We start from the raw sequence: 8,920 nt of genomic DNA on the forward strand, positions 1-8,920 counted from the left end.
GATAAACTGGAAAAAGTTCAGTGTGGTTATATGGATGGTAGATTAGATAAAAGTAGTACATCTGATATATCAGTGTAAGTTTATGAAGTTGATAATTCCCTATCGAAGCATGCACTGACATATTTAGGGCTAAAGAAACATGATATATGTAACTGATCTTCAAGTGGCTCAGGAAAAGAGGGGACAAGGTGGCGAGAGAGAGAGAGAGAGAGGTAAATGATTAAGCAAATAAGGTAAAATGTCAATAGGAATGAAGCCAAGTAAAGGTTGTTATACACATACACTTTACACTATCTTCTTTTTAAAGATTTTATTTACTTTTTTGACAGAGAGGGAGAGAGCGAGAGAGCACAAGCAGGAGGAGCAGAAGGCAGAGGCAGAGGGAGAAGCAGACTCCCTGCTGACCAGGGAGCCTGATGTGGGACTCGATGCAGGACTCAATCCCAGGACCCTGAGATCAAACCTGAGCTGAAGGCACACTGTAACCAAGTGAGCCACCCAGGTGCCCCACTTTACACTATATTTTTCAACATTTATGTATGCTTAAAATTATTGCCAAATAAGGTTAAAAAACAACTTTAAATAGTCAAAGATTTCTTGGATACAATCCCCAAAACATACCCCATAAAAATATTGGGAAATTGGACTTCACCAAACATAAAAACTTCTGCTTTGGAAAGACAATGTGAAGAGAATGAAAAGGCAAGCCATAGACTAGGAGAAAATCTTTGCAAACCATATGAAGGACTTGTAGTCAAATGAAAGACTCAAATCCAGAATCCAGAATGATTTGCAAGGTAATGCATATCGAAAAATTTTTAAAAAGCTGAGCCTAGATCTTGTTTTCTAACACTTAAAGGAATGAAGGTAAGGCAGAGAATGGCAGGAAACACAGAATAAGAGGAATATGGAAAAGAAGACTCAGAACAAAATAGTGAAACCAAAGACCCAATAAAAATGGCAAAATCTTTGAACAGTTAGTTCACCAGAGAAAATATACACATAGCAAATAAACACATGAAAATATGACCAATCTCACTGGTTGTGAGGCAAATGCAAATGCAAATCACCCTAAGTGCCATATCAACTGTTGGTGAGGATGTGAGAGAACTGGAACTCTTACATACGCTGGTGGAATTTTAAATGTGCCACCACTTTGGAAGATGTTTTGACATTTAAAAAAAATATTCATAGAAGACATACAGAGAGAGGCAGAGACATAGGCAGAGGGAGAAAGAGGCTCCCCACGGGGAGCTCAATGCAGAACTTGATCCCAGGACCTTGGCATCACAGCCTAAGCTGAAGCCAGATGCTCAACCACTGAGCCACCGAGATGCCCCTGTTTTGCATTTATTAAAAAGTCAAACTCAAACTTATCATAGAATTCCATCCACTCTACTCTTAGATAGTTCCCTCAAGATAAGTGAAAGCATATTTCCACATAAAGACCTGTATGGGAATTTTCATAGCAGCTCCATTTATACAGCCAAGATGGGGAAACTATTCAAATGGCCACCAGTGGATTAAAGTGTGGTAGCCAAACTCTCAGCAGTGAAAAGGAATAAGGTGGTGATGTAGGCACCAAGTTAGATAATTCCAAAATAATTATGCTGAGTGAAAGAAGCCAGACAAATGCAAGTACTTACTGCATGATTCCATTCCTAGAAAATTCTCAAAAATACAAACTAATTGATGAAGACAGAAAGCAGAGGAGTAATTGCCTAGAACAGGAGGGGAAGGGATGGGCAGGCGGGAGGGATTAGAAAGGCACACGGAGAAACTTGGGGCAGTGACTAATAGGGAATATTATCTCGATTGTGTTGATGGTTTCATGGGCATGTACACATGCTAAAGCTTATCAAAATGCACGCTTTAATTAGGAACGGTTTCTTGTGTGTCAATTGTGTCTCAGTAAAGTTGTCTGGTAAAAAGCGGCTGGTAGAGTGGCTGGTACACAGCCTGCATTCACTATATGCAGGTTCTCATCTCTTTCTTAAAACAAATCTTATTTTATTTTTATAATATTAATGTATTATTTTATCTTCTTTTAAATTTTTATTTAAATTCAATTTGCCAATAGGAACTCCTACCCCCTGCTCTCAACTCTGTAGTTAATAGTGCCAAATAACACCAGTTTTCATTATAGTAGGGTTTTTTCCAGAAATTTAAAGACAAAAATTAAAACAAAACACATACACAAAAGCTGAACATCAGTAAATTCTGTACACAAAAAGAAGTGACCACTAACCATTTTTTTTAAGATTTTCAGATAGGTAGATTGAGAAGAGATACAGATTCCTTCTCCTGTTCCACCTTGTCTCTTCTTATCTCCTCCCTCCTAGTCCTTCTACTAGGCTTTGCAAAGATTCAATAGAAACAATGATCACAACCTTGGTATAAGACCTTCCAGGTCGATTAAAGAGCAAACACAAATACAAAACATTCAGATTCCATCTCAAAGACTTGGAACTCAAAAATTCATGGGAATATAGGCAGCAATATGTCTATTAACAACAACAGTGCATTGCAAAGGGGCTGTTCCTTATTGCTTCTTCACAAAGATGGAGATTCAAGGAGGCAGCAAATGATTCTCTCATTGAGGTATGTATTCTTACACACTCATTTGAAGTCCCATTCTCAGTTGAAGAAGGAAATGAGGTTGGGTAGGATGGCTTTGGGTTAGGAGATCAGAGAGGAGTTCCCCTTTGAGTTTTGATTTGAAAATTTGATTTCAAATACAGACATTTATGATGCTTACGTTAAATTTTAGGCTAAACAAAATATTTTTTCTCTGCAAATATTGACTCTCTTCTTCTTTTTTTTTATTATTGACTCTCTTCTGAGTAGAAATTGACATTAGAACTGAGGAAGAGCTCCTGCTGGCACAGATTCATCAAATATCACTGAGAGAATCCAAAGATGGATTACCGTCAACATTTCTTCTAACCCCTTAGATGGGTCCACAAAGGTGTCATAGTAACGTGTATTGTTAATGAGCAGAAGAATAAAGGTAGAGGACTGAAAGATAAATTAATGAGCAAAAACTGCAAGACAAATATTAAATCCAAGCTTCCGCTTAATTCCACCCAACCAGTGGGTCAAGTTTCTATAGGCAGAATTGTGTGGGTCCATTGTGAAGATATTCACTAGAAACTGTGGTTTGAAATATTTCTGTGTGTTCAAGTAATTCCAAAAGCCTGAAAGACAAAATAGAAAGGATAAGCTCTTCTAACAGAGACAAGTCTTAAAATTTTCATGTAGTCCAGATTAGTAACCAATTTCTCTCAAAATTCCTGTAACTCTTCGGATATTGAGTGGAATTCGCAGGGACTATTATAACAGCATGATATCAGAGGGCCTTAAATGAGTACACAGTAGACTCATGGAAAGACTAGAGTAAGCTGGCAATTTCAGGAATGGCACCCTAAGAAGGACAAAGTAGGCATTTACCAGATTTTCATGTTTTGCAAGCAGGCAAGATTGTTTCTCTGTGTAAATAGGAACACCTCGAGTTTGGATTAATCGTGGTAGGGCTTGGAATCTGTCCTGAGTTTAAGACCAACGTGAGTTTAAGGAGGCTGTTACTTAGCTTTCAAAGTTAGGGAAACCAGGGTAGAATTAATGCAATATTAGGGACTGAAGAAATAGTCTAATATTTACCAATGGATCTTGTATCTTACAATTCACGTTCATATTTTTATATTTATCTTCTAAAGGTAATAGCCATCTTGTTATTTTTTGTTGGTTTTTTGGAAAACAAAGAAAAGAGAAGGAGCAACATTTGATTACATTACATCTTTTTAATTTGCTTTTCAATCCTGTAATCCTGGGGAGAGCTGAACATATGCTCTGCTGACAGGTGGCACTAATAGGGCAATGACCTAAATGGCAAATGTGGTACCAAGGAGATGCTTACCTGTCTCTGGACTATTGGGTGTTCCATAAACATCATCCAACCTGGCGAAGTCTTACCAGAATGAAGATTTGCAATTCGTGGAATCCAGGCTTGAAAAATGCCGACTTAATCTTCAATGTAATTACGGGGCCTTTTAGTTCATCACTGTATCACGTTTCTCCATGAGTATCCAACTGGAAAAGAAAACAAAACAAAACAAAAAAAAGCAAATAAAGAAATACAAATAGAAAAAAAAAGGTGAGGGGTGGCTAATAAGTTAACTAGGCAATTTCTTTTCACCCTAACAAGGCTTTGGAGGCCTGGCTAGGAAATTTAAAACACCTCCAAGATTCCAAAAGAAACAGCCAGCACATTCTTTTTCACACATGCAAATCCTTACAGATCCTGTGAGAAAATAAAGCCTTCTTTTTAAACTCAATATTGGAATTTGAAAATAAAGGCAGAAATGTGATCTCATAATGCAGAAAAAGAGAGTTTAGGTTTACTAGATATTTTTAAACTGCCAAAATGCTCATCAACTTTTCAAAGGCCAGTATCCACCACAAGACACTCCAAGAATCCTCCCACCATCATCCCCAGTGGGTGTCCATCCCCATCTTTCTTGCCTCATGCCTTTCTTACCACGCAAATATCCATCTTCTGTCTTTCTCACCCAATCCTTGTTCTAGTACCATCTTCTCTGTTTCCTCCTTCCTCCTTTTCCCACCTTCCATTAAATGGCTATTACCTAGAATGAGGTTTAGAAAAAAGGTCATAGGCAAGCATCATTCAACCTTTTCATTTTAAACACCAGATGAAGAGAAAATGCCACATTTGTTTCCCTTGGGGAAGAAAAAGATTACTTTTTATTTATGGGACTTTGAATTTTTTTTTCTCCTGTAGGTCAAGGGTAACAAGAACAAGTTCTCCACCCTTGATTTATGAAGCCAATGTTGGGCACTGACGAGGATAGCAGGATGAGGGAACAGCAGGAATCCAGGAAAACTTTTCCATTCCCTGTTGTGAGGGTTGTTTATTGAACCCCTGCCTTCAACACACTTCCTGAGCCATGGAAGGAACATGCTCTTGCAATTGCTCTGCTGCCGTTGCCATGGATCACAGTCACTACTTCTCTTGGTGGGAGGGACTTGGCCCCTCTTGACTGCTTAATGCTTTGGAGATGTAGCAAGATGGAACCTTTATATGTAAAAAAAAAAAAAAAAAAAAAAAAAAAAAAAGCAAGCCAGCCAGCCAGGTGGGACTGGCCGTGACATTTCCTATCCAGCAGCATCTGGGAGAGTTGCTAACACTCCTGTTGTTTTCTTGGTCTCTCCACCTAATCTTCTGGCTCCCCCACATCCTGTTGCTGTGTTGCCAACAATTCCACAGGCCCCAGGACACTGAAATTTACTGAAACACCATCCTCCGTGTACTTGTTTGGGTTTTGAAGGAAATGTCACAGGGGGCTTTGTAATCAGGAGATGCTTGGGTGATACTGAACATGTTAAAAAAACAAAATTCTGTATTTATGTATTTCTTTCTACAGGTGCCTGTCCTGATGCTCCCCCTGGCACTTGGGCTTCCTTTCTCTATAGGCCTTATCCTAGACGCTGACTCTCTACTTTAATTTAAATGCATATTCTTAGGTTTAGTTTATACTTGCTTAACTTAGAATGATAACCAGCACCCCATATTGCCCTTTTAACACTTTGCCATTATATGCTGTGAACAAAAGAAAGAGCATTATTATCAGTGGAAACCTCAAGTTTTAATAATCAGAGAATCTTGAAGTTATATGAAACCTTATTATGGTTGCTGGGCAATGTGTTTTTGAGATCTCAGAGCAACAACCACAGGATGGCCAATAACCTGTATGATATGGCCATGGGATGAAAAATGCCTTGGTTGTTTCTCCTGGGTTTTTCATCCTCAACTCTGATTTTGGGGGGTATCCCCTCAGTTTGTACCGTGACCTCTCCCAGCAACCTGATGTGGACCTTGGTTCCCTTTCCAACCCATGCTCTCAGACCACGGATTGCACCTATATCCTGCTCATTCCTTCCCAGTACAGAGTCCTCTGCTCCTGATTTTGAGGCTGCTAGAGGGGCCCTGGGGTCTCAGGCCCTGGTACCACCATTTGAAATGCATGCATCCTGAGAGACCACTAACTCTGGGAAACGAACAGGAAGTAGTGGAAGGGGAATTGAGTGGGGGGATAGGGTGACTCAGTGACAAGCACTGAGGGGCGCACTTGATGGGATGACCACTGAATGTTAAACTATATGTTGGCAAATCAAACTCCAATAAAAAATATACAAAAAAATGCATGCATCCTAGGCCCCACCTCAAGACATGATTTCATAGTGTGGGTGGGTCTCAGAAACTGGCATCCTTCAGGTGATCCTGATAAAGCCAGACCTCACTTTGAGAAACCAGTCTGTTGACACTGCACTCTCATTTCTCTCCTCCTCCTCAGTCTTCTCTCTGACGTTTCCTTTTTTTAATCCACTTTAAAACTAACAATTCCTCAAGAAAATATAATCTCTATGGTGGGCCTAGAAGTCTGCCTTTTAAAACAACCCCTCAGAGACGCCTGGGTGGTTCAGCAGTTGAGCATCTGCCTTTGGCTCAGGGTGTGATCCTGAGATCCTGGATCCAGTCCCCCATGGGGCTCCCTATGGGGAGCCTGCTTCTCCCTCTACCTATGTCTCTGCCTCTTTCTCTCTCGCTGTCTCTCATGAATAAATAAATAAATCTGTAAAATTAAAACAACCCCTCAGTTAATTCTGATGCATGTTTTTTACAGACCCCATCTTTAGAAAGATTAAGTTAAAATGTCTTATACGCAGGGGAAGGGTGTGATTATATTTGGGTTCTGGAAAAATCACCCTGGTAGCAGTAGCGATAGTATAATATGGAACTGAAGTCTGGGTTTTGTCACTTCTGGCTGTATGTCCTTTCTCTTTCACTGTCTTTCTCCTGTCCTCCCCTTCCTAGAGGAAGGAATTCTGAGATGCTTTGCCCACAGACTTTCTCTTGTCCGTGGATGAAGTAGCCAACTTCATGCCTTCAAATATTATTGGCATGAGGATGATTCCAAAATCTCTCCTGCTATCCTTTGTGCCATGCTATAGGCCCTCATTTCTGGATGCCCACCAGTACCTCAAATGCAGAACATCCACAAATTAATACAGCATCTTGTCCCCAGAAGACCTCCATCATCCTGTTTGCTCTTGCTTTGAATAGCACTGCCCTTCCAGTTACCCCTCACCCTCCCTTGTCCTTCACATTCAAATCTTCTCAATTCTACCTTCTCAAAAATCCCTGGTTTTGATTCCTTTCTCTCTAGTTGCCATTTTGATGTGCTAGTTCATTTCCGTGTTTCAAACACTTCATGACTACTGATTTTCTTCATCCACCATACTTGCTAGGCAGGCATTCAAGACCTTCCTTGATTTGGCTTCAATCTACTTTTCCAACTCCATCCTATTACTCTGCTTTAGTACTCTAGTGACAACCCAATGTGATTACTCCTCCTTCTCCCACACAAACTTTGCCCCATCCCTAGGAGATACTTTTTTTATACATTTCTCTTGGATTATCCTTCCCTCCATTTCCAAGTCATCCTTCCACAGCCAGCCCCATAGACATCCAACGAAAACTTCTCCATTCAGGGCACTTGATCAATCCCTATTCTCTACTATTTAACACTTTCAACCATAAGTTGTCAACAAATTTTTAAAAGACTTTATTAATTCACGAGAGACACACAAAGAGAGGCAGAGACATAGGCAGAGGGAGAAGCAGGCTCCCTCCAGGGAGCCTGATGCAGGACTCAATCCCAGGACCCCGGAATCATGACCTGAGCCAAAGGAGATGCTCAACCACTGAGCCACCCGGGTATCCAAGTTGTCAATAATTTATATACATGGCTTATATACCATAGAATACTTTGAGTTCCCTAAAGATAATAATTGTGTTTGGAAAAAAATAATAATTGTGTTTGATTTTTCTTCTCTTTTTATTGTGGTAAAATATTCATACATGAAGATTACCATGTTAACCATTTTTAAGTGTACGATTCAGTGGCATTCAGTACATTCACACAGTTGTGCAACCACCATCCATCTCCAGAATTTTGTCATCAACTCAGGCTGAAACTCTGTACTCACTAAACACTAATTGCCCATTTCCTCCTCCTTCTAGCCCCTGGAAATCACCATTCTACTCCGTCTATGAATTTGACTATTCTAAGCACTCATATAAGTGGAACTATGCAATAATTATCTTTTTGTGTCTGAATTATTTCACTTACAATAATATCTATGAGGTTTATCCATATTGTAGCATGTGTCAGAATATCATTTCTTTTTTAAGGCTAAATAATATCCCACTGTATGTATGTATATATATAATATATAATATATGGAATATATATACATACACATATCACATTTTGTTTATTCATTTATCTGTCAATGGGATGTGTCTGAATTTTTTACTCTTATGCTCTCAGTACTTACACCAATGCCTGTGCCCAAGTTTGTAAATTAGATGACCAATCCTTGTTATTCCTTTCTCTAGGCCTTAATTTATCTATGAAATGAAGAGCATGGATTACAATACCTTTAAGGGACCTTCAGTCTCTGACATTTAGTAAAAAGATGTTTTGACTAGGAAGGCATTGGGACCCTAATCCTTTTGGAGAGTGGAATTATGAGATAACTTTTTGCCCCATATTTATTTAGAATAGAAATTTATTTAAAGGGGTGCCTCGGTGGCTCAATTGGTTAAGCATTTGCCTTCGGCTCATGTCACGATCTCAGGGTGCTGGGATTGAGTCCTGTATAGGGCTCTCTGTTCAGCAGGGAGTCTGCTTCTGCCTCTCCCTCTGCCCCTCTCCCTCACTTGTGCTCTCTTAAATCAATCAATCAATCAATCAATCAATCAATCAAAAAAAGAAATTCATTTAAGTAGAAAATGAATTTACTGGAATGATATAAAGTAGCTCGTAGTATCATTGGA

General features: G+C 39.5%; 1 long non-coding RNA gene across 1 annotated transcript; it reads right to left on the reverse strand.

Moving 5' to 3' along the window:
* Positions 1-1,356: 1,356 nt before the first annotated feature.
* Positions 1,357-5,056, reverse strand: LOC111094836. Its single transcript, XR_005386011.1, has 4 exons — positions 4,759-5,056; positions 4,538-4,643; positions 3,917-4,089; positions 1,357-3,197 (listed from the first exon to the last, which is right to left on the reverse strand). It is a non-coding gene; the product is annotated as an uncharacterized LOC111094836 (long non-coding RNA).
* Positions 5,057-8,920: the final 3,864 nt, after the last annotated feature.

This window comes from Canis lupus, chromosome X (genome assembly GCF_011100685.1).
Source record: "Canis lupus familiaris isolate Mischka breed German Shepherd chromosome X, alternate assembly UU_Cfam_GSD_1.0, whole genome shotgun sequence".
Taxonomy (NCBI): Eukaryota; Metazoa; Chordata; class Mammalia; order Carnivora; family Canidae; genus Canis; species Canis lupus.